Here is a 27,341-nt window from a genome sequence, read left to right on the forward strand (position 1 = left end):
TGTGCCAGAACATGTGAGGAGTAAGCTCAGGGAAGAGTTTAATGACTTTAAGATGACATCCGATATGACGGTAGCTGATTACTACCGCAAGTTTAATGTGAAGTCCAGATATGCTGAGGACATGGGGCTGAGTGAGGAGAAGTTAGCTTTGAGGTTTGAGAAAGGGTTGACCCCCAAGATTATGGAAAAGCTACCGGTGGGAGTCCTTACAGATGTAAAGGAAGTCTATGAGCGAGCTGGGAGGGCTAAGAGGTTAGTTGAGATGACCAAAGAGAGTGGTACTGAGAAGAGGAAAGCTGAGAGCGTGGGTGGTGGTCAGTCCAGCTACAAGAAGAGTAACCATCATCAGGTGAGAGCATATTCAGCGGGCTCGGGGTTTAGTGATGGGGCTTCATATGGGCGTGACCGTGGTAGTGGTGGTGGTAATTGGTGTATGACCTGTTATAACTATGGCGGTGTAGGCCACAAGAGACATGAGTGCACCAGTGCGATGAGTGGGGGTTTTCAGAGGCTGTCATAGGGGAGTTTCTCACAGGGTCCTACACAGATTTATGCTAGGAACAGGCCGGCTGGGTCATGGAACAACAGGGGAGGTCAGAGCAACAACGGTGGGGCTAACCGCAATGGCGGTAATTCTTATCAGAAACCGGCTACAAACACCAATAACAACCAGGGGTCGGGTGCTAAACCGACTACCTCGCCTAATCTTGTCCATGGAGGTGGGCAGAAGACCAGTGGCAAGCTGTTTATGATGGAAAAGAAAGCAGCTGAGGATGATGCTCACGTTATCACCGGTACATTTCTTGTTAATGGAGTTTATACTACAATTCCCTTACTTTCCCGACGCTTTATGGTCGACGCTTTTATAGGCGTCGACCCATTTTCCCCCAACCAATATCTATTTTAGTAATATAATAATAATTTTTAATTAAAAAACCGCTTCTACTGTCCAATCCCTAGTACAAAAAAATTCATTCCGCGCTCTTCTGTCTTCCCCAAAAAATCAAACCGCCCACTCTCTCCTCCATCCTAATTCCTAATCTTAATGAATTAATTAATCAAAACCTAAATCATTTACCATTCAATTGCCGTAATGATCTCTGTCAATTGTTCTTCACACTGAATCGCACATCTCTTAATCATCACAGTGGTTTGATTCTTTTATTCTTCTTCTTCTTCTTCTTTTTAAACCCTAATAATTTTGTCTTCATTTTTCCTTCTTCCGGATGCATCTGCTACTCCTCATTCCACTCCGAACAACCCGTATTTTTCTACTCATTGCTTTGTTTCCTGTTGTTTAAATTTCTTTGATTATTGGTTTTATTCCTACATTTTCAGTCATGCTCCACTGGAAAGCGGAAAAGAGGTCAAAAGACTACATCTGCTTCTGATGGCGAAGGTATTGTTTCATTCATTTTCATGCAATTATTGTAATTTCGCGTTTAATTATTAGCTTATGGTAAATTATTAAAAAATCTGACTGGTTTCGCAGTGAAGAAACCTCATAGTTATAAGCCGGGAACTGTGACATTGAGATAAATTCACAAACTTCAAAAAACCGTCAAACTTATCATTCCCTTGCGCAGTTTGTCCGAGTTGTAAGCCTCTTTTTTCTCAAGAATTCTGACAGTCAACAATATAGTTGCATTCCTTGTGAAGGCTATTTTAAAGAAAGGAAACAAATGCTTTGATTTATTTTGTTGTTACTCTTTTTGTTGTTATGCTCACATGGGAGAGTTGGTCCATTCTTTTCCTATCTTTTTCTGAAGCTTAGTTCTGATGACCATGTCCACTTCATCATATTATATTACATAACTATAATCATAGGGGCAGGTGATGCTATTTTGCAAAGATTGAAGGCTGTGTGGAACAACAAGAATCCCCTTCAAAACACACAAGTATAGCAGATTTGATTTAGCATTAATTTCAGCCTCAGTGTCGACTTACCTTTGAGTTAACATGCCCAAGCTATACCATGTCGTAGCTACAAGTGTTAGCTATCATCCCCAACAAGAATAACCTGAAAATATGACCTACAACCGAGATATTTGGCTTTGAGTGGTATCAGGTCAGCATCCTCCTGTGCAGCAGTAGCAGCAACGACTTTGAGGATTAATATTTCTTTGCTCAGGTTGAACCAACGTGTCCACCATACACCAAATGAAAGCTGATTGAGTTCGATTTTATTTCCAATTTGAATCACATTCAAAGGACTTGTAGATTTTGAAATGTTATCATTTATTTGATGACAGGTCAAAACTGAACTACAGAGCATTCTTGTGCGCAGTTCGCTCGTAATGGCTATTGCCGGAGTTATACAGAAGCTATGAGTATGATTCCAACTTCTAAATTTAGATAACACTTTAAGGTTTCAAATGAGATAAGAATCATATGAATTGATGATGTGAAACTTTGAGTACGCCCGTTATGCAAGTTAACCGTCAGAATGTAATAAAGCTTTTGTTTTCGCTCCTAAATGCATCCAAACATTAAGGCTCTCCTGGACTGTCATGGGGACCGTTCTTGTAGCATGATAAATGAATGACCTTATCCTTAGCAATTGTTGAACTATTGGTGAGACTTAAATATATTTCGTATTCGTCGCCAGCCCTTTTCTACTACAACTCCATGTTTAAAAAAAAGGCAACAATAAGTGTACAAAAGTAATCAGGGGTTCAAAGGCTCTCTTATAATTGAAACAAGGCATTTAAGCAATTGCTCATTCTACGTTGGTATTTTTGGCTTTATATGCTCTAATTTGTTGATTGTGACCGTCATAATATTTAAGCAGTGACAAAACAAGTTTTGAGACTGGTAAATTTAGAATATATGTTTAAGGCTTATGTTTAATTTAGTAGGTAGCCTTGGTTCCGGAACTTCTGCTTATTAAGTTCAAGCTAATATAACTTGTCTGCCTCTATCATCTTCTATCATCTAAGCTTTACCTTTGACAACCTACTTTAACTTATACTTACTCCCTCTGTCCCGGTCATTTGTTGTCCTTTTCCATTTTGGGGTGTCTCAGTCATTTGTTGTCCTTTCTATTTTAAAAATGAACTTGATGAGTAATTTGATCATTTTCATTCAATTTGTTCCACTTGTCATTTAGTTATTGGTCTTCTCCTCTTTCCTTGGTCTTTGTGCCAAAACGAAAGGACAACAATTGACCGGGACGGAGGGAGTATTTGACTAAGTTCTAGGTACTGTTATTTTGTGCAAAATAATGTTCTTTCTGGACATCATTTCGACATATTCAATTTGGTACATGTAATGCAATTACTAATTATTGTGTTCTGTCACAGCCTCTAGTGATATATTTGTTAATGTTGCAGTACTCTGTTGTTTTCACATTGTTTTTCAGGTTTTTGTATGCTAAAGTGTGCCGTTTTTGCACTGACCAAGTTAAGGTCATTTGATTCTAACAAGTTGCTCCCATTCTCTTGTGCTCCCCAGATGATGCATTCTACACCAACAATGGCTATCTAAATATGTCTATTAAGCTTCCAATTTTAGGTACTTCACTCTTTCTATCCTTCCTATAATATTTGATGATGATCTCATGTTTGATTGTCTTATTCTAATAGTTTCCTTTGCTAGTAATTTCAAGGTTTTATCATTGGTTTTTAGTACAAGTGCATAATTAGCTCATTCGCTGTTCAAAGGACTTTTTTATGACTTTGTTCTGATTAGTTAACCTGGTCAACTCAAGCTGATACTCTATGACTTGATTCTGATTATTTGACTCATTAAGTGGTTTATAGGTAAAGTTGATTTTGTCCAGGAAACTGACAGGTAAAAAAATTTGAAAGTGTCGCTCAACAACAAAGACTAGCATCCGAGTTCAATTTCTTTTCACCAAAAAATTTGAATGGCTTTTAAAGAGGTAAGATACTAGGAAACCTTAGCTAGCTGTTGGTTAAATCCTTGTTTTCTTTATACTTCTGGGAAGATTAGAATCTCTAGCGAGTTCAGACATGTAATGTCATATACCTGTACATTTTTTAGTGTGATAAAACTGTTCTTGTTATGAATTATGATATTTTGAGATTCTTGAGATAAAACTACAAGGTAAACTTGACTCTAAAGTTAACTTAGCTAAGTAATGGTTATTTATCTAGGGTAATATATTGATGAATTTGATTTTAAGTTCTAATGAATTATTTTGTAACAATTCATTTATTTGACTAGAGCAATAGTAATACTATTCATTTAACTTGCAGGTACAGCTATTATTTTTACATAGTTGGAAGGGGAAGTTCTTGAATGGAGATCAGAGATACAATATAAGAGCTTGAAGTAATTTATATGTTACTTGTTTTCTACCATCTCATAGTGTAATGTGTATATTCGAAAGAGTGTAGGTTTATAGTTTAATGTAGTGTAATCCTAATTTTGTATTATTATAAATGTTCATCTACTTTGAATGGAGATCAGAGATCCAATACAAAAACTTGATGGGATATTCTTTATGGAGTTTAACTATGTAATTTTGTATTATTAGCTCCTTTTAATTTGTTTGAATATGTTAGGACTTAGGAGTATAGGACATATGAAAGAATTGGTGTCAAAAGAACCGACGGAGCAGAGGTGTGAAGAGATTATAGGTTTCTAACACAAAAAAGTGTCGACAATTCTGACACAAAAAAGTGTCGTTCCCAAAAAGGCCCCGACGCAAAAAAGCGACGACAAGGTCGATGCTAAAAAGCGTCAAAAAATCCTGACGGCCCAAAAAACCACGCTTTTTAAAGCGTAGAGAAATAAAATGGCGACGCTTTTAAGCGTCGAGAATAGCCTAAAAAAGCGTCGAAAATATAAGGAATTTGTAGTAGTGATATACCTTTGTTTTGTTTGATTCGGGAGCGTCACAGTCGTTTATATCATCGAGTCATGTTTAAAGGTTGGGTTTTAGTGAGTATGAGTCTGTAAGAGAAGAAGTTTTTATACCTTCGGGGGAGTCTGTATCTTGTGGGAGGTTGTATAGAGGTGTGTCCATGATAGTTGAGCAAGTTGATCTACCTGTAGACTTATTAGAGTTTCCTTTAGATGGTTTTGAGATGATCGTCGAGATGGATTGGTTGGGAAAGTACAAGTCTAAGATAGATTGCCATCAAAAGAGAGTGTCTTTGAGAGGTCTTAAGGGGATTAGTGTGTCTTATCGTGGGTTTGTTGTCAAACCCAAAGTTAAGTTGATTGCAACAGTGACCTTGAAGTCCTATTTAAGGAAGGAGTGTCTGTTGATCTTGTGCCATGTGAGGGATCATAGAGTGGAGAGTCCAACAGTTGAGCAGATACCAGTGGTGGGAGAGTTTCCAGATGTCTTTCCAGAGGAGATTCCGGGGTTACCACCGAAGAGGGAGATAGATTTCAGTGTTGAACCGAAACCAGGGACGGGGTCATTCTCTAAGGCACCGTATCGTATGGGTCCTAAGGAATTGGAAGATTTAAGGAAGCAGTTGGATGATCTGATTGAGAAGGGATACATTATACCTAGTGTATCACCGTGGGGAGCACCAGTTTTGTTTGTGAAGAAGAAAGATGGGAGTTTAAGGTTGTGCATCGATTATAGGGAGCTGAACAGAGTAACAGTAAAGAACAAGTATCCTTTGCCAAGGATAGATGATTTGTTTGATCAGTTGAGTGGTGCAGCAGCTTTTCTAAGATTGATTTGAGGTCGGGATACCATCAGGTGAAAATTAGCGAAGAGGATATACCAAAGACAGCTTTCACGTCGAGGTATGGTCATTATGAGTATGTGGTGATGCCGTTTGGGTTATCAAATGCACCTGCTGTGTTTATGGATTTGATGAACCGGGTCTTCAGTCAGTTCTTGGATAAGTTTTTGGTGGTTTTTATAGATGACATCTTAGTCTTTTCTAAGACTAAAGAGGAGCATGAGGATCATTTGAGGATTGTGTTACAGACCTTGCGAGATCATGAGTTGTATGCCAAGTTGTCCAAGGGTGAGTTCTGGTTAGAGGAGGTTTCTTTTCTGGGGCATGTGATTTCAAAGAAAGGGATTGTTGTGGATCCTGCAAAGATTGAAGCAGTTACCAAGTGGGAAGCACCAAAGAATGTGGTTGAGATCAGGAGTTTCTTGGATTTAGCAGGATATTATCGACGGTTCGTGAAAGATTTCTCCAAGATAGCTAGACCTATGACATCTTTGATGAGGAAAGAGAAAAGGTTTCGTTGGGATGACAGTTGTGAGACGGCGTTCCAATCATTAAAGGAGCGCTTGACCACAACCTGACGTTAGCGTGTCGTTGTACACCCAATCAAACACATTTATAATTCTCAACAAACAACTAGTTGAGGTCGATCCATGTGACGGTGTGTTTTGTGTTCTAGGTCTATCTATCTCAATTTATGCTAGTGTCACAATTGATTGGGTTTGTAGTTGTGTTCTAAACTAATGAGAGTAATAAAGTAGATAGAAGTGTAAACAAGTATTAAAGAGTACTAGGATATCATGGGGTCATAGGGGATTCATGGGATTTGATCATACAAACATGTTTCCCAAGTTATAAGCAATTAATGTTATGGAGGAACCGAGTTGGTTTATGTCTTACGGTTCATAGGAAGAGTTGGGTCCTGGAGCCGAATCGATTAGATTTTACAACACCTACAAGTCGACTTACTTTCCTCCTATTAAACTTCTATGCATGGTCTAACAAGACTCGAGTTGGTTTATATCTTACAAGTCTTGTTGAAAAGGTAAGAGATGGGTAAAATGCAAGGATTCATAGGCTTGCATTTCATCAAACATAACATGTGCATAGGTGGACATCACAACAAGCAAGCAAATAAATTATGTGAACATATTAGATTAAGCATCATTCCCCATGTTGGTTTCCCCTAATTACCCACTAATCCTAGTTTAGTAACTACTCACTCATTATCATGCTCAACATGCTAATAAGTTTGTCATTCATATTAACAAAGCAAAACATGATGAATAAATGAAAGTGATTAACAATAATTAAACAAGGGTAAAGAGAGTTATACCTATGAAGATGATTCCAAATAATAAAGGAAAGAATAATAAAAGAAAAGTTGATTGATTGATGAAGAGTTGTCAATTCTCCAATAATAACCCAATAATCTTCAATTACCCAATAATAATAAACTTGAACAATGATTAAAGAAAGATTAATGTGTAATTTTGTGGAAAGATTGAAATTAATCTATTCTAATCTACTCGTAATCTAATCTAAGAGTGTTTTCTACTAAGATGGCTTGATCCCGTTGATTATTACAAATGGGGTATTTATAGTAGGGATTAAGTGCACAAATTAGCGTTACTAAGGGCTTAAATGACGATTAAGTCCTTGAATAATCGCTCCTCTCAAGAAAAGACGCGGTTCTCCTTTTAGCTAGTCTTTGAAAAATATGCGCATCCCGAGCGTCTAGGCAGTAGGGACGGTTGGCACTGGAGAGGAATCCGAGCGGCCAAGGGGTCGGGACGCTCGTCCTCTAGCAGGGGGAGACGAGCGGATCAAGCACGGGAACCTCGGATCTTAAGGCCTCAAGACGAGCATCCTGGAAGGGAGGATGAGCGTCTTGTCTCAGGGGACGAGCGTCTTAGTCTCGGGACGAGCGGATTGGCGGACGGCTTCTTTGTTTGAGCTCGGATTGTAAAACGGACGTCATTTTCTCATCCGGACTCCTATTAGAGTGATTCAAAAGCCTAGATCACTTGATTTTTCGACGCCGTTTCATCTAGCATTCTTTCAGAGCCAAAGGAGCAACCCTTGGTTTGGTTTTCGAGCAATTTCTTCTTGCAATGTCTTCCTTCTCGTCATCCTTGCTTTTAACCCTATGATCCTTCTATATACTCTTTATTCCCACATCCTTGGTCATCATTCTTGCCTCCTCTTCATAATTAGTCCATCAAATATCGTCAACAAGCTTTCAAATACGCACGAAAGACGGGAATTTCCGCCTAATTGTCTTCTTTCCTACAAAACATACGAAATGTACTAGGAATGCAAAATAGGAAGCATTTGAAGGATAAAATGGCTATGAAATGTTATATTAGTATACAAAACGGGCTCAATTAGGGGATTAAATGTGCGTAATTATGAGTCACATCAAATATCCCCAAACCGAACCTTTACTCGTCCCGAGTAAAGAGGTGACAAAAACTAGGACCCTTATTCAAACTAACCTACTAATATAGCCCATGTGAGACAATTAGCGGGTCTCACTCCGCCCCTTCAACTCACAACAAGACAACCATAAGGTAGGATGCCTTCTTTTAAGGCAAGGTGGGTCTTGCCAAAATTGCGACACATCCAAGCAATAAAGCACACAAAAAAAGTAATGGATGCATCTACAAAAGAATAGTCACTTTCCTCATCTAAGTGGTGGAAATTATCTACAAGGGAAGCAATCTAAGCATACACATTCCATCATAGATACGGTTTTTTCAAACTACTAAGCCTAGAAGGATACCAATAAATCACCTACAAGTTGTGTCAAGCTAGGGTACTTTTGTCCTCAATCGTTAAATGCTTTTGTCAAGAATAGACTCCATATGGTGTTAGAAACACTGGAGGATCGTGGCATTTCCCTTCTTGCCTAGACAAGAAGAAGGGTCGTCCCCTCTCTACCATGCACAAAAGTGGATACGATGGAAAAGGGATCAATAGTATTTTGAGTTTCATGTGGGAGTTTGCTTTTGTTGTTGTCTCCCCCCCCCGATTTCTTGTGGCATTTGACATTTTGAGAACATTTCTTTTGCCATTTGTTTTCATGTTTGGCATTTCAATACTTAAGAACTTTTAACTTTTTGCATTTTCTTTTGAACATTTTCAAAGCTACCCCATTTGTAGTGAGGGTGCTTATATTTGAAGCATAGGAGTTTTCATTTTCGTTACTCCTCTTTTCTTTTGATGCAATTTACAAACTTTTTGACTTTTCATTTCATTTCTTGAACTCAAATTTGAACAATTTTTGTGCCCATTCCCTTTTTGATGACAAAATGTGGTAGAATATGGATGATGGTTGCATGGCTTCAAGGGTCACCTTGGAATAAACGGTAGCCAAGGAGTTATCACACCACAAGGTACTCTTGACTAGGCCTTAATCCATGGGTCAAAGGATACTAGCATGACACATTCTAGGGTGTTTTACAAGAATTCTAACAAGCAAAGTCTTAAGAAGAAAAATTATCTACAAGGGCCTTATATACACTTGTCAAGCTTCCCAAATAGATGTTTTCACAAAATTTTTCCTAAATGCAACTATATGCCATGATGCAACTAACATTTATACATCCTAATGCATATGCTTCTACCAACTAGTATGTCATATAAACTAAATGCAATCCTAAATTCACATTGTTTATACCGCATCAATCAAAATAAAGCCACATAGTCATTAACATAAAGAGGAAAAAGGAGATTGGAAAGATCATACCATGCGGTCTTCAATATCCTCATGTCTCGGATATGGTGTAGTCGATCAATGTGACAAGGGATAAACAAACACAATATATACAAAATATACGAGACTACACTACAAAGGAAATGAACATGTTTTTGGGTTTTTCAATTTTTCAAATTTTTATGGTTTTTGTGATAATGAAATAAAAAGGCATGTTTTTGTATTTTTCAAAAAATTTCAATTTTTATGTGTTTTGAAATATAAATTCCCATCCCCCACTTTATTTTGGAAATTGTCCTCAATGTACATGTAGGAGTAGGAATGAAAAATAAATACATATTTTTGGATTTTTAAAGTTTTATGGAAATGAAGTACAAATGCAATGATATGATATGAATGAATGCATGCTGATACCCGTCGTTGTGAGTACCAAAGATAAAATTTATAATTCCTATTAAGACTAACCTAGGCTAGTGGTAACAGGGTCGAACCACAAGGAGGCAGATGTAAATTTTAGTTGATTTAAGTTGATCGAGGTAACTATTGTGGGGTTGAATTGAATTGGTCTGACTAAAAGTGAACAAAGATAATAAACTAAATAAACGATTTAAACAGATAAAAGAAGGGTACTAGGATGGTCGGTTCATTATAGCTTTGGCAAAGACAAACTAAGTCGGTCTGAATCAAACACAGGTAAGGCGGAAAATAAAGAGGTCCTCTCGGTCCACTCTTAACAAATAGCATCTTTCGATCTCGCTATAGGTCCCTAATATCACTAATACTAACTTTCGTCCTGAAAAGTGACTAACGGTCTAAACTATACTATCTTTCGATCTTAGCACAGTTTAGTCGATTTAATTGATGGTCAAATAACTTTCCCTATCTTTCGATCTAACGGGTCGGTCACAAAATAGGTATCTAACTGGTCGCATGCATTCGATTGGTTAAATACAAGATTAAATTCAATTAAAACGAAGGAAAACCCTACGAGGTCAGTCGATCGACTGACAATGTCAGTCGATCGACCAACACGCGAGACAGTCCGTGTCTAATCTAATGCCGCCTTTGCCATAAATCGCCTACATCCTAGCACTAAAGAATTAGCTACTCATGCTAAGGGTAAAAACAATAATAAAACTAATAACGATTACTGAATTCATGCTTAGAATAGATAACAAATAGCGATAATATGATAATTGGCTTTTGGGATACTAACTAGCAAATCTATACTAATGATGAAAGTAAAACAATAAACTGAAATTAGGACAGAAGGAATACCGAGATTTCAGAGGAAAGATTAAGAACAAGAACAGAATTCCGATGCTAAAACGATGTTCCAAACCCTAATTACTCGAATAAACCAAAAGCGAAAGTTCTTGTATGAAACTTAGATAAAAACTTGGATCCAAACTTCGATCCTAAACTGAATGTTTTATGTTACGTTATATAGCAAATAACGTAACATCTTATTTCCTAAACCTAGCATCATGGGCTTGCACTTTCTCGGTCTTCAAATTCTCGTCTAGAATAGCAATCTGGTCGATCGACTGATAAGGTTGGTCGATCGATCGCTCCTCAAAGAAAAAAGTAGCTTCGGAACCCGATCATTGGTCGATCGGCGAGGGTGATGGTCGATCGACTAATGGAGCTGCTACTTGACTTTTCAAAACACGTGGACTTGTCTTTTGGGCCTTGGATTGCGCACCAAGCTCGTTCCTTAAGCAATTCCTTTACGTCGTTTGCAATGCAGATTACTCGGGGACGGATTTGGCTTGATTTCTACTCATTTCGCATAAACCGCAATATTACATAAAAATACGAAAGTAGACGAAATGGGGCAAATAGTAGCGTAAACTACATAAATAAGCTCTGAAATGCGTGTAAAAAAGGATGTAAAACATCATATAAATGACACGCATCAAACTTCCCCAAACCAAACCCTTGCTTGTCCCCAAGCAAGAACTAGACTCGATCTAATGACCTAATGGAACGAGTTCAATCTCAGAGCGAAATGCAAACTGTTAAGCCTAAACCAATTTAATGCACAACCAACAATCAACTAGTAACGTGAATCATGCAAACGAGTTATGAGGTCGTTAGAGATCTATTGAATCAGTTAATTTGTAGAGACTTATCAAATTGGACTCTCGCGGGTCGCTCAAATCACTCAATAAGCACAGGTGATAAATATGTAAGATAGAAAGAATTAATTTTGTAGTGACTCTCACCTAACTATGACCTATGAAAACATGCCAGCAATAAAATATGAAAATGACCTCTACGACCGTACATACGCATTCCAACCAAACAGATGACCAATGACACATGCCGAGGTATATATGGGATATGTGAGGTATGGGTAAGAAGAGGCAAAACATTTTATGGTAAAGTGGAGGTACAGGTGATCAAGCTAGTACCAAAACGGAACCAAGTGGCAACATCCGACTTCTTGCTCATAAACAAGCGAAACGGTGCTATAGCAAGCACAAAACTCACAATCTCCAAACTGTCAAATCAATAAACTCCCCATAGGATATCAATGAAACATGGGAGCAAAAATCGCCAAAAGATAAGGATTAAATTATGCGAATTGACTTCTTCCTCGAATCTCAGTCGATCGACCATATTTGCGTCGATCGACCCATTTGAACAAATCTGAGAACCTCTTTTTTTCATTTCTTTTTCGAATCATTTTTTTTCATTTTTTTCTTTCTTTTTTTTTCTTTCTTTCCTTTTTCATTTTCCAATCATCATCTCAACAGAGCATATGCCACCAAAAATGAGTAACAATCCCGAAAACTCAGACTACTAGCTTGACAAAGGACAGGCTAAATGTAGGATGTAGTAAATGGGACAAAAAGGGGTATTTTTGGCAGTGTGAAGCTTATGGGTAAAATGAGAAAAGGCAACCTCTACCACATGTGTCAACAAACCACAAACCGAATGCATACAGGTATTAAGTAGATCAAATTCATATTCATGCAAATTAAGGAAACATGTCTCATAAGGAGTACTACTCACATTCCTAATTAAACCGGTCATGAATGTCACCGGTTATAGGCTCTAATTCTCAGAAAATATGATGTAGTTTGCCAAAAATCAAAGTCAAGTCTCAAGTTCAGCAAGAATGTAACGAAAACTCGTAGATATGCATTTACGATTCTACTAATAACATGTTGATCTAGCAAGGCTCAGGCGAAACAGGTGCAAATGCAAAATCATCATAGAAATACCACCGTTCCGACTCGACCTATATGCTAAAATAAACGTGCATTTTATGGAATTTTTTTGAAATTTTTCAATTTTTTTTTTGATTTTTGATGAAAATGAAGAAAAATGAAATAAACGATGCAAACCAAAATGTAAACATGAATGCAAGCAAATGATATGCGACGCAAAACCCTTCCCCAAACCAAATCGCACAATGTCCCCATTGTGCAAAATCATGTAATGAAGGAAAGAGAAATGGGAATTTGCGAGAAAATAAACAAGCAAGACACAAAGGAAAGATATGGAACTCACAAGACTTTAAGCGCAGCAAAGGAAACCTCCCCAAACCAGCGTGAGCTAGGAGGTTTCAGTAGCTAGCAATGCTACCAATAAGGGTGCCGAAAGACAGAAAATACCACGCATAAGACTGAGAAAACAATTTTTGAAACGGTAAAATTGTGCACAAATGAGAAAATAGAAGAGATAAATAATTTGACGGAAAATAAAGTGGAGTAGAAAACTCCCTTAAGTCCGCAAATCGACCAAACACAGCAGGGGAGAGGTCGTGAACAGTACAAAGAGTGTCTACGGTCGATCGACCTATAGGGGCGATCGATCGACTAGATGAATAGGAAGAGAAGCTCTGGAAAGCGCAACTCGGTCGATCGACCATGATGGTGGTCGATCGATCCGAAATCTTCTTTGTACTCCTTATTTCTTCGTTTTTGCTCAATGATTTGAGCTAACAAGCTCTAAACACCTGCAAGTACACAATAATACGCGCCCAAAATTTCGCAAAACCCAGAAAAAAGTCTAAAGTACTTGAAAATCCTAAGCAAACAAAATAAAAGCGAAATTTTCGCGCACACAAAAAGCAATAAAATTGTTCAAAAGCAATAGAATGTTTGTAAAGCTTTTGATCAACTAGTAGTTGATCAGGAAAGGCCACGGTATGGCCCACTTCGTCGGATTCTGGCTACTAGAGGTAGCCTCAATGGTGCTCATCTTATCAGTTGCACCCTTCTCAGCTTCAACAGTCGGAGAACTCAATGGATCAACTTCGTCAGCTCCCCAATCAAGGATTTCTTTGGGTTCAACGGAATCCAAGTCAGACCGTCTCACCTTGGTTGGCTCATCTTCCACTTCCTCATCAGTCCCATAGCTTAGGCATCCAAGGCCTCCTCTTTGAATGATAGGCTTTGTCGCAGCTAGAGTGACTGCAGCTCATCCTTCCCCAAACCAGCTCCCGCAATGTCTAAAATAACAGATTCTTCCTCCATTTTGCTCCCAATGCGGGGCGGAGGGGTTAGCACGGGAGTAGTAGTAGAGAAAGGCAATTCAGTAAAGACAAAGTACGATTTCTTTTCGTAAACCGTATTACATATGTAACAGGCCACATGGGGTCCTTCTTTTTAACAGAGGTTGGGCAAAAATGATAGAATGTTTCCCAACTTTGAAGGTCAAAGTTCAAGAGCCTACGTCAATAACCGCACCAAATAGTGTGCGAAACGGCCTACCTAGGATGATCGGTATATGGGCATCCTCAGGCATGTCAAGGACAACAAAGTCAACAGGGAAGAAAAACTTCCCTATTTGGACGGGTATGTCCTCTAGGACTCCTATAGGCTCGACCGCAGATCGGTCAGCCATCTGAACTGTCATGTCTGTGATAGCAAACCGGGTCAACTTGAGTTTCCTAGCTAAACTCAAGGGCATGACACTTATACTAGCCCCTAGGTCACATAATGCCTTCTCAATTGAGAAGGTACCTATTTTGCAAGGAAAGAAAAGCTACCGGGTCCTCTAACTTATGAGGTAGGTGTGAGAGAGATAGGAGCAAGACTCCTTGGTGAGTGCGACAGTATGCACTGTTTCAAGTGACCGCTTTTTGGACAACAGTTGTTTCATAAATTTAGTATAAGCGGGCACTTGGTTAACTAACTCAAGGAAGGGGACTTGTACATTCAGACTACGGATAACTTTCTCAAACTTACTGAAAGATACATGTTCCTTCGTCGGCACGAGTCTCTCCGGATATGGGGCTGTGAGGAGTACCTTAGCCCTCTCCTCCAATTCACGCGCGCCGGCGTCCTTGGACTTAGGCTGAAAGTCCGTCACCTTCTCTTTGTTGAAGCTAGACCCCTCCTCAGACCGTCTCAAATGAGAACCATTAACCGTCATTGGGTCGAACTTCGGGACCGGGGCTGACCCATCAGCACTCGGGTCTTGTCCTAAAATCTTCGGGACCGTGGTACCCCGAAACAAGTGGTCTCGTAGGTTATTTGGCATTAAAGGACGAAATTCTTCAGCATCAGCAACGATCTCAGTCGATCGACCACTGTCCTCAGTCGATCGACTGAGATGTACAGTTCCAGAAGCTCCTGTAACCCGTGCTTCAGTCGATCGACTAGGTATATCAGTCGATCGACTGAAATACCTGGCAGACGTCTTTTCCTTTGATTTGTTCGTTGAAGCTTTCTCTTGACTTGTTTCCGGCTCATATTTTTCAACAGCGTCCTCGACCATGGCAGGACCATCAAAGGTGGACCCGCTCCTCAAAGTGATGGCATTTAGGGTCTCCTTTTGTTCCGGTTGAGTAGGTAAGTGTCCGGGAGCTCGAGTGTTACTTTTGCTAGCCAGTTGAGGAATTTGGCTCTCTAGTAACTTTATCCCGACCTCTCTTGCTTGGGACTCCTTTAGCAACAGGTTCTTAAGCTCAGAAAATTCAGAATTCTGCGATTGTTGCTGCTGTGGCACATAAGGAGGTTTCTGATATTGTTGTTGCTTTTGATGAGGGGGTATATAGGGTTTTTGCTGCGGCGGAGCTTGAGTTGGGTTAAGGACATTTTGGCTCCTCCAACTCAAGTTCGGATGGGTGTTCGGCTCATAGTAGGTGTTGGTCTGCCTATAGTGTTGAAAGGCAGCACAAGATTCAAAGGGACTAGGGCAGTTTTTCGAGACATGGCCCTCACCTCCACACCTTTCACAGACGAAGGGACCGTCTGACACATCATTGACTTGGTACATCCCACCTTTGGAAGCTCCTCCTAGCTCATACTTGTCAAATATCGCGGTAAGAGCCTCAAGCGCAGCGACAGAGGAGGATTCAGCAGCTCTCCTCTGGTTCCCTCTAGAATTCCCATACTCGGCCTTGTGGGTAGCTAGATCTTCAATGATCTTCCACCCCTTGGTTGCTCCCAAATTTTCAGCAAATCTCCCGTTGGCTGCAGCATCCAAAATGGCCCTCTGATCGTTGTACAACCCATTGTCGAAATGATTGCACAAACTCCATTTTTCGAACCCATGGTGCGGTATGGTTCGCACCAACTTCTTAAATCGGACCCATGCTTCGTGGAAATTCTCATCTGGCCCTTGTTTAAAGCCCGTGATTTGAGCTCTAATAGCGATCGTCCTTGAAGCAGAGAAGTACTTCTTGTAGAACGCCAATGCCAATGAATTCCAATCGGTGATCCCCTGAACGGCTCGGTCCAGATCTCTATACCACTCCCTTGCAGCATCGCGAAGGGAGAAGATGAACATAGTCTCCTTGATCTGATCTTGGGTCACGCCGTTTGGTGGGGGTATGGAACAATGAGAGTCAATAAAGGTCTCCATATGCTTAGCTGCATCTTCATTTGCAGCTCCCCCAAACTGGTTTCTCTCGACCATAGTAATGTTGGCAGGCTTTGGTTCGAACTTCCTGGCATCTCCTGGTAACTCGAACCCCTTATATAAGTTATCGGCTGTTGACTCAGAATAACTAGCTATACTTGCTTCCTCGGCCATGACTGGAATTTCCGGAGAAGTAACTGTCTCGGCTGAAGAAGTGGAAACGGGCGAAGATGGTGGATTATCTTGAACGATTCGTTCTCGTGATAGCTTGACAGAGTACTCAGCTCTTCCTCTGTCGGTAGTATTCTTTGTGTTCGTCTCAACTCGCGCAAGGATCTTTCAAGCTCAGGGTTCAACGGTACTAATTCTCCACACTGTGACCTGCGCATAAGAAGAAACTACAAAAAGAATATAAGAAAAGTTTAAGGAACGGATGTCCCTTAAACTAAGAAAGACTAAAAATAAAAACAACTAAAATTAGGACTATTGCCTCCCCGGCAACGGCGCCAAAATTTGATACCCGTCATTGTGAGTACAAAAGATAAAATTTATAATTCCTATTAAGACTAACCTAGGCTAGTGGTAATGTGGTCGAACCACAAGGAGGCGAGATGTAAATTTTAGTTGATTTAAGTTTAGTCCGAGGTAACTATTGTGGGGGTTGAATTGAATTGGTCTACACTAAAAGTGAACAAAGATAATAAACTAAATAAACGATTTAAACAGATAAAAGAAGGGTACTAGGATGGTCGGTTCATTATAGCTTTGGCAAAGCAAACTAAGTCGATCTCGAATCAAACACGGGTAAGGCGGAAAATAAAGAGGTCCTCTCGGTCCACTCTTAACAAATAGCATCTTTCGATCTCGCTATAGGTCCCTAATATCACTAATACTAACTTTCATTCCGAAAAGTGACTAACGGTCTAAACTATACTATCTTTCGATCTTAGCACGGTTTAGTCGATTTAATTGATGGTCAAATAACTTTCCCTATCTTTCGATCTAACGGGTCGGTCACAAAATAGGTATCTAACTGGTCGCATGCATTTGATTGGTTAAATACAAGATTAAATTCAATTAAAACGAAGGAAAACCCTACGAGGTCGATCGATCGATCGACAATGTCGATCGATCGACCAACACGCGAGACAGTCCGTGTCTAATCTAATGCCGCCTTTGCCATAAATCGCCTACATCCTAGCACTAAAGAATTAGCTACTCATGCTAAGGGTAAAAACAACAATAAAACTAATAACGATTCATGAATTCATGCTTAAAATAGATAACAAATAGCGATAATACGATAATTGGCTTTTGGGATACTAACTAGCAAATCTATACTAATGATGAAAGTAAAACAATAAACTGAAATTAGGATGGAAGGAATACCGAGATTTCGGAGGAAAGATTAAGAACAAGAACAGAATTCCGATGCTAAAACGATGTTCCAAACCCTAATTACTCGAATAAACCAAAAGCGAAAGTTCTTGTATGAAACTTAGATAAAAACTTGGATCCAAACTTCGATCCTAAATTGAATGTTTTATGTTACGTTATATAGCAAATAACGTAACATCTTATTTCCTAAACCTAGCATCATGGGCTTGCACTTTCTCGGTCTTCAAATTCTCGCGGAATAGCAATCTGGTCGATCGACCGATAAGGTGGTCGATCGATCGCTCCTCGAAGAAACAGTAGCTTCTGGAACCCGATCATTGGTCGATCGACTGAGGGTGATGGTCGATCGACTAATGGAGCTGCTACTTGACTTTTCAAAACACGTGGACTTGTCTTTTGGGCCTTGGATTGCGCACCAAGCTCGTTCCTTAAGCAATTCCTTTACGTCGTTTGCAATGCAGATTACTCGGGGACGGATTTGGCTTGATTTCTACTCATTTCCGCATAAATCTGCAATATTACATAAAAATACGAAAGTAGACGAAATGGGGCAAATAGTAGCGTAAACTACATAAATGAGCTCTGAAATGCGTGTAAAAAAGGATGTAAAACATCATATAAATGACACGCATCACATGCTCTAACTAAATGCAATTCTATATGACATATATAACAAATGAATGCAATCTAAACTATACTATGTGATGCATGATTTCTAATAAACTATGGTCACCTATGATCAAACCTCCCCAAACCGATTTAAACACCATTTCTAGTGTAGAAAAGAATAGGATTGGTCATTAGTGACTATGCATGAATTCTAGTCTATATGCAACTATCTACATGAATCATGTGAGATATATTACAATGCAACTATACTATATAAACTAACTAATGTAAATGCAATATGAAATATAATACAAATGCAAGCTAAATGTATATGTATATAACTAAATGCAAGTGTAAATGTAATGCAAAGTCAAAGTAAAGGGTATCTTACAAATGGTGGTTTGAGGTAGGACTCCACCAAACTATTTTAAATGGAAAATTTCTTTATCCATGGAGCTTAATGCTCTTAAAAGTTGGTCAAAAGCTTGTGAATGGTCTTCAAGTAAGCATGAATAAGTCTTGAACCATTGCAAAATAGTGTAGGGCCAATCCATGAGGGACCTCCCTTTGAACTCCTTCCCCTTCTCCTTTGCTTTGTCATGATGGCCTTCGTAGCTCTTAAAACTAGCAAACTTGAGATTCTTGTCATAGGTGGTTTTCCGATTGCTCCTATTTCTTCCATGGTTGATGACGCAAATGCTTGGACTAGTCAATCCTCCAAGGATAGAAGGCGAACTTTCATGGCATTGATGATGGGATGTCTTAGGAGTTGGGATGGTGGGTGCCAAATTTCCACATGTAACCTCCTTCTTGGCCTTTTCTTTGAGCTTCTCCACTAGGTAATTCTTGTATGACGATTTAACTTTCGTGAGAAGGTCCATAATGTCATCTCCAAGTATCATAGGCTCCATAGTGGGTTTGAAAAGACTCTCATGAAGGCATTCCTCCTCTTCATCAAAGCAATCTTCAAACTTCTCAAGGATGGGTTCCTCAAGCAAGTTGATCTCACAACTCCATTTATCATTTGAGCCTATCTTTCCCCCATCATCTTCTTCCATAGATGCGTCATCATCGCTTTCTCCATATGAATCATAAATAGAGGCTTCACTGCTCTTCATTAACTCTTTATCCAACACCTTAAAGTCCACATCAAAAGTCACACCCTCATACTCACAAAGGTTAAGAGTATTTGGCTTACTCAACCTCATATCTTCCTTATCAAATACCACACTTTCATACTCAAAAGAGCTCAAGGAGATTGGCTCTTCCCACTTCTCATTTTCCATATCAAAGGTTACTACTTCAAATTCACATTCATGATCAATGTCCAAAGAACGGTGGGGAGTGATTGCTTGGGATTCTTTCATTTGGGCAATTTGAATCTCCAATTCCTCACCTTGGGCAACAATGCCTTGAAGAACATTGTTCCTCTTTTAACTCTCCTCTATCATTTATTTGAAGAAGTTTCGTTGATCTCCCACCATTTGGAGAATCATATTTTGAATGGGTTCATCTTCTTGTTGTAGGTATGTGTGAAAGTGCTCAGATTGTGGCATTTGGAATTGATTGTAAAGTGAGTTTTCGGTAGGAGGTTGTTGTGGATAATGGATTTGGTGATTTTGGTGGGAAAATTTGGGTTAGTAGTTAGGATTTCCATTGTATGAATAATAAGGTAGGTTTGTGTTGACTTGCTTCTCAAACTCTTTATATCCATAGTCATACGCAAAAGATCCACCACATACTCTATATGTCAAGTCTTGAGCCATCATAGCTAAGACAAGGAAACAACTACAAGCATGGAAACTACACAAAATCGGTAAGAACAATCCTTGAGGAACAAGTTCCTCAAGGTGAAAGCAAAATCAAAATAGACAAACAAGTAAGAACTTAATCACATAGCACCATCCCCGGCAACGGCGCCATTTTGACGTGAGCGTGTCGTTGTACACCTAATCAAACACATTTATAATTCTCAACAAACAACTAGTTAGTGGTTAAGTCGAGGTCGATCCATGGGACGGTGTGTTTTGGTTGTAGGTCTATCTATCTAAATTTATGCTAGTGTCACAATTGATTGGGTTTGTAGTTGTGCTCTAAATTAATGAGAGTAATAAAGTAGATACAAGTGTAAACAAGTATTAAAGAGTACTAGGATATCATGGGGTCATAGGGGATTTATGGGATTTGATCATACAAACATGTTTACCAAGTTACAAGCAATTAATGTTGTGGAGGAACCGAGTTGGTTTATGTCTTACGGTTCATAGGAAGAGTTGGGTCCCGAAGCCGAATCGATTAGATTTTACAACACCTACAAGTCGACTTACTTTCCTCCTATTCAAATTCTATGCATGGTCTAACAAGACTCGAGTTGGTTTATGTCTTACAAGTCTTGTTGAAAAGGTAAGAGATGGGTAAAATGCAAGGATTCATAGGTTTAGCATTTCATCAAACATAACATGTGCATAGGTAGACATCACAACAAGCAAGCAAATAAATTATGTGAACATATTAGATTAAGCATTAATCATTCCCCATGTTGGTTTTTCCTAATTACCCACTAATCCTAGTTTAGTAACTACTCACTCATTATCATGTTCAACATGCTAATAAATTTGTCAATCATATTAACAAAGCAAAACATGATGAATAAATGAAAGTGATTAACAATAATTAAACAAGGGTAAAGAGAGTTATACCTATGAAGATGATTCCAAATAATAAAGCAAAAAATAATAGAAGAAAACTTGATTGATTGATGAAGAGTTGTCAATTCTCCAATAATAACCCAATAATCTTCAATTACCCAATAATAATAAACTTGAACAACGATTAAGGAAAGATTAATGTGTAATTTTGTGGAAAGATTGAAATTAATCTATTCTAATCTACTCCTAATCTAATCTAAGATAGTTTTCTACTAAGAAGGCTTGATCCCTTTGATTATTACAAATGGGGTATTTATAGTAGGGATTAGGTGCACAAATTAGGGTTACTAAGAGGTTAAATTTCGATTAAGTCCTTCAGGAATTGCTCCTCTCAAGAAAAGATGTGGGTCTCCTTTTAACTAGTCTTTCAAAAATATGCGCATCCCGAGCGTCTAGGCAGTAGGGACGGTTGGCACTGGAGAGGAATCCGAGCGGCCAAGGGGTCGGGACGCTCGTCCTCTAGCAGGGGGAGACGAGCGGATCAAGCACGGGAACCTCAGATCTTAAGGCCTCAAGACGAGCGTCCTGGAAGGGAGGATGAGCGTCTTGTCTCAGGGGACGAGCGTCTTAGTCTCGGGACGAGCGGATTGGCGGACGGCTTCTTTGTTTGAGCTCGGATTGTAAAACGGACGTCATTTTCTCATCCGGACTCCTATTAGAGTGATTCAAAAGCCTAGATCACTTTATTTTTCGACGCCGTTTCATCTAGCATTATTTTAGAGCCAAAGGAGCAACCCTTGGTTTGGTTTTCGAGCAATTTCTTCTTGCAATGTCTTCCTTCTCGTCATCCTTGCTTTTAACCCTATGATCCTTCTATATACTCTTTATTCCCACATCCTTGGTCATCATTCTTGCCTCCTCTTCATAATTAGTCCATCAAATATCGTCAACAAGCTTTCAAATATGCACGAAAGACGGGAATTTCCGCCTAATTGTCTTCTTTCCTACAAAACATACGAAATGTACTAGGAAAGCAAAATAGGAAGCATTTGACGGATAAAATGGCTATGAAATGTTATATTAGTATGCAAAATGGGCTTAATTAGGGGAGTAAATATGCTCAATTATGAGTCACATCAAGCTCCAATCTTGGCATTGCCTGAAGGGAGTGAGAACTTTGAGGTGTATATAGATGCCTCAAAGAATGGGTTGGGTTGTGTGCTGATGCAGAATGAGAAAGTGATTTCCTATGCTTCTAGGCAACTACACTTGATCTAGAGTTGGGTGCAGTTGTGTTTGCTCTTAAGATTTGGAGGCATTATCTATATGGGGCGACCTTTAAGGTATTTTCAGATCACAAGAGTCTCAAGTACATCTTCACTCAAAAAGTGTTGAACATGAGATAGAGGAGGTGGATGGAGTTGATTGGTGATTATGACATGGACATCATCTACCATAAGGGGAAAGCCAATGTGGTTGCAGATGCGTTGAGCAGGAAGAGTGCGCATTCTTTATGCACAACGATATCTTTGATGAGAATGAGAGATAAGGTGGGGAAGTTCGGGATACATATGATCCAGAAAGGGGATGCTATGGGAGATTTGACAGTGCAGCCAGACCTTTATGAGGAAATTCGCAGTAAACAGGCGTTGGATCCCAAGATTGTGGAGTGGAAAGCTGGAGTAGAGAAAGGGATAGTGTCTAGATTTTCTATTCATACAGATGGTAGTATAAGATTTGATGGGAGGTGTTGTGTCCCTAATGATGAGGAGTTGAAAAAGATGATCATGACAGAGGCTCATTGCACACCATACTCAGTACATCCAGGCGGTGACAAGCTATACAAAGATTTGAAGAAGACTTTCTGGTGGCCTGGGATGAAGAAAGAAACAGCTGAGTTCGTGGCTCGTTGTTTGACATGTCAGAGAGAGAAAGGGGAGCAGCGACGACCATAAGGTAAGATTCAGTCTCTTGAGGTACCTGAGTGGAAGTGGGAGTCCATTTCTATGGATTTTATCGTGGGTTTATCGAAGAGTCAACATGGTAATAACATGATATGGGTTATAGTGGATCGATTGACCAAGTCAGCTCATTTTGTGCCAATGAATGATACATGGACTAAGACACAGTTAGCTATGGCTTATCGGAAGAATGTGGTTCGACTGCATGGGGCGTCTAAGGACATAGTATCTGATAGAGACTCGAGATTCATCTAACGGTTTTGGAAAGAGTTGCAGGAGTCTTTGGTAACTACCTTAAAGATGAGTACAACATTTCATCCTGCGACAGATGGCCAGACGGAGGGGACCATCAAGACTCTAGAGGATATGTTGCGTGCTTGTGTTATGGATTTTGGTGGTAGCTGGGAACATAGGTTAGATCTTATTGAGTTTTCTTACAACAACAGCTATCACACCAGTATTGGCATGGCGCCATTTGAGGCTTTATATGGGAGGAGATGTAGGAGTCTAATTTGTTGGGATGATAGTGCTGAGGCAGTGGTTTTTTGACCAGAGATGGTACATGAGATGGTGGAACAGATTAAGCTAATCAGACAGAGAATGAGAGCGGCCCAAGATCCACAAAAGAGTTATGCTGATCTACATCACCGGGATATAGAGTTTCAGGTTGGGGACAAGGTTCTTTTGAAAGTGTCTCCTATGCGTGGGGTCATGAGGTTTGGTAAGAAAGGGAAGCTAAGCTAGAAGTTCATAGGACCGTATGAGATTTTAGATCGTGTGGGTGAGAATGCTTATCGGTTGGCTTTACCGTCTACTTTGGATAGAGTGCATAATGTGTTTCATGTTTCTCAACTACAAAAGTATGTTAGTGATCCGTCACATATGTTAGAGGTAGAGAACATAGAGCTGGATGAGTCCTTGTCTTATCTTGAGGTGCCTAAGCAAATTCTTGATCAAAAGGTTAGGAAAACTAGACATGGTGAGACAGTGTTGCTTAAGGTTCTTTGGCCTAACTATGAGGTTGAGGAGGCTACATGGGAAGCGGGAGAGGCTATGAGGGAGCGGTACCCGTCTCTTTTTGATCAGGTATGTATGGTTACGGGGACGCAACCTTGTTTCTTTTAGGGGCATAGAAGAAGGTCGCGTAGAGTTTTTACATGTTTTTATGTTGGTTTTGAGTCGCATAGAGTTGTTTTGAGTCGGGTTGTGTTGGTTTGGAAAGTATGTTTTGGAGTTTTATGTTGAGTTTTGTTCATGTTGTTGTGTCGGGAGGATGTTAGTGTGCCTTTGTTTTGGTTATGGTTTGAACTTCGTTGACGAAGTTCTTTTTAGGGAGGAAAGACTGTAATACTACGGTTTTATGTGTCTTGGGGCACTCTATCGAGTAGGGCTTACTCTGTCAAGTATGTTGGATTTTATGCAAAACAGTAGTCTGCCTATAGGGTACTCGATCGAGTAAGCCTGGCAATCGATCGAGTAAGGGTCACTCGATCGAGTAAGTGACTTACTCTATCGAGTAAGTCGGTTAGAGGGTGATTTGCAACGGGTTTGTTGATAATCCGGATTAATATATAATGTTTCGTCATCTTTTTCCTAAAACACTTTTACAAACCTAAAAGTACAAAAAGGAGAGGATCTAAGTTATGTTGCTTCATCGCATCGCATTATTAGCAAATCCCGGAGCTCGAGGTATCGATTTTCATTGTTCTTTATACCGTTGTGATCCTTGCGTCGTGCGTAAGTTCTACATATCATTTCTATATCATTTGGTTAATGTTGGTTAAACCCTAATTTGGGGATTTGCGGGTTTTTATGATTATATGGTTAAGGTAGTGATTATATGTATGTGTGTATAGGAGGAGGCTTTTTTGAGGAGAGATTCTGAGTAGCTACTTAGATCGTCTGATTTCGTGATTGCTTTCCAGGTAGGGTTTCCCTACTCGATAATAATTACATGATGTGTGTGGTGGTTGTATTGTGATTATTGATTAATTATATTGCGTGTGATTGTGACGGTTATTGGTTAATATCGTTGATTGTTCTTGTTGTTGTAAAACTGTCTGTGATATTCGAAGCGCGTCCCTGACTGAGTGGAGTCACTTGCGGGAGTGGCTTCACGCCTTTGGTTCGCCTCCTGTGGAATCCGCCATAGGAGGGATGTGCACATTAAGGAAACTTGGGTTATTCGCTCAGTGGTTGATGAGCGGGGATTTGGTGGGTACGGCTGCGGTCCCCCACTGGCGGTGTGGAGTACTAGTTGTGATGGGTACTCTGGCAGGATTACACACTTTAGTGTGTAGTCAGTTGTGTGGAGATTGATTATGGAGACCGGAGGCTAATATGTTGATTGAGTTATTTGGCATTTGTTTCACTGTGGTTTGTATCGTGTAATTAGTATTGACCCCGTTTAATTGTTTTAAAAACTGTGGTGATCCATTCGGGGATGGTGAGCAGTTATTGAGCAGGTATAATTTGACACATATGGGATAGCTGGGATGAGTCATCACGTGGCAGTTAGAAGAGTCTTCCGCTGTGTCAGACGATGTCTTTTAGTTGTGACAGTTTTATTAGTAGAGAGTTTTGGAATTGATGTATTTCAGTTAACAGTTTTGGGATTTGAACATGTAATCGCTTAAACCATTCCTACTTTTAAATTATGTTTCTTCAATGTCTTATGATTATCATTGCCTCGGGTAACCGAGATGGTGACGTTCTTATACCTTCGTGGTCCTAGTAAGGCACTTGGAGTATGGGGGTGTCAAAGTTTCGGCTGACCGGCGCTATAGGTGCAATTATATTTCAAATCTACTTACCTTTCTCTATGTCTAAGGTCAAGGTCTTCCGTCAATGATTGACGAGGTCGCGGACAATGTCAGCGGTGCATGACATTGGTGGTAAGCTCAATGAGTGATGCGCCTGATTCCGGCTGATGTCTGCCGGAGCTATAATGGTTAATTGGTATTTTAGTTCCTTGGCATCACTGGAACTGTGTTCGTCTCTCACATCGCATTGCCATCAAACTATCAATAGCCTCCGCTTGAGCCGCCACTAATGATGATTGATGGAATTGTGTGAGGTTAGGCTTTGTCGAATGTTTGGCAGAAACTGGTGAACGGCAAAGGGCAAGTCGTCGGCGAAAACTACCTCAGCGCGTCCCCTGCATTGGTTTTCCGTCATTTCAATGTATCTACACCAATTTTTATTGTATCTTACGGCTATTTTAACGTATCTTAACATAGATACACAAAATTAATTACTAGGTACATTAAAATTGGTTTGAGATACATCAATATTGAAACCAGATACATTAATTTCAAACTGATTTTGTTGGTTATAAGTATTGATTAGAGCTCCGGCAGTGATGGATGATGGTTGGAAGGAGAAACCAAAAGTGACGATAAAGAATGATAGAGTAGCACGACCCCGTCTGACGCCACTAAGGGACAGTTGTCGACGGTGATGGTGCCGGAGGATAATGTGTACCGTGTACGGTGATATCCTCGACGGAGCTATGGCGGCAGGTGAGTGGAGTTACGGGATGTGTGCAAGAGGATTGACAATTGAGTATTTGAGTGTGGCATATATGTGATTGGTTTAATTTATGTTTTAACTTTTGATCTCAGCCTTTTATTCCACTTTCATCCAAGGGAGGAGGGTCGTTCTCACCGAGTATTCGTTCTCACTGGATCTTGACTCTCTCTCTCTCTCTCTCTCTCTATCTCTATCTCTCTCTATAACAATGTAAATTTTAGATTGAGAAACTCTAATTGCAAATAGATAAGAGGTATGTAATTTTCTATAGATATTTGGGTCAATTATCGATTCACTTTATCGGTCATCGGATAAATTGGTTAACTAGTTAATCCCTTGTGAGCAAGTAAATTACAAATTTTATCTTTCTTACTCATTAAACCCCGTTAATCCACGCAAGTCTAATCCTAACTAAATTATATCGACTCGACCATGTAAGCACGAATCAAATAAATAAACCTCATAGAACCAATCAATTAAGATTAGCAATCAATTAAATCTCATAGAACCCGAAAGCTGCAACAAATACGGAATCACTAAACAAGATTCTAGCAATCAAGATTAGACCAGTAAGCTGCAACCTAATCAAAATTACTATCAATCAAACAATGAATTCTTGTAAATAACCCAGGTGATCAATCTAAATTGATAAACACAAATCAAAGAGTCAAATTATGAACCTTGAATAAATACCCAAATTCACTAATTAATCATTCAAACAAGAACATAATCTCATAAACCTCCATATCATATAGTTATTTACACCCTCCTATTAATAAATTAATTCATACTAATGATAAAAATAACAAAGATAGGGGAATGATTTAGAAAGTACAAAGAAGAGGCAGTGGAGTATCTTTGAGAGATGAATTCAATGTATTAGGTTAAACGTAATATATAGAGTACAAGCTTTGCAAGGTTAAATCACAAGTTATCTAAGTTACAATCTAAAAATATGAGACGGAGAATATTATATGTGAGATTA

The 27,341-nt window shown here is 39.5% G+C and overlaps 1 long non-coding RNA gene across 8 annotated transcripts; it reads left to right on the top strand.

The window, feature by feature from the left end:
• The first annotated feature begins 931 nt into the window (after positions 1-931).
• Positions 932-4,465, top strand: LOC141626240 (uncharacterized). Of its 8 annotated transcripts, none has more exons than XR_012535847.1 (7): positions 933-1,150; positions 1,339-1,598; positions 1,828-2,131; positions 2,253-2,330; positions 3,454-3,513; positions 3,782-3,883; positions 4,221-4,465. It is a non-coding gene; the product is annotated as an uncharacterized LOC141626240 (long non-coding RNA). The 8 variants fall into 8 exon arrangements; XR_012535849.1 differs by having other exon boundaries at positions 1,339-1,399; positions 1,493-2,131; XR_012535851.1 differs by having other exon boundaries at positions 934-1,150; positions 1,339-1,399.
• Positions 4,466-27,341: the final 22,876 nt, after the last annotated feature.

The sequence above is a fragment of the Silene latifolia genome, chromosome Y (genome assembly GCF_048544455.1).
Source record: "Silene latifolia isolate original U9 population chromosome Y, ASM4854445v1, whole genome shotgun sequence".
NCBI classification, from domain to species: Eukaryota; Viridiplantae; Streptophyta; class Magnoliopsida; order Caryophyllales; family Caryophyllaceae; genus Silene; species Silene latifolia.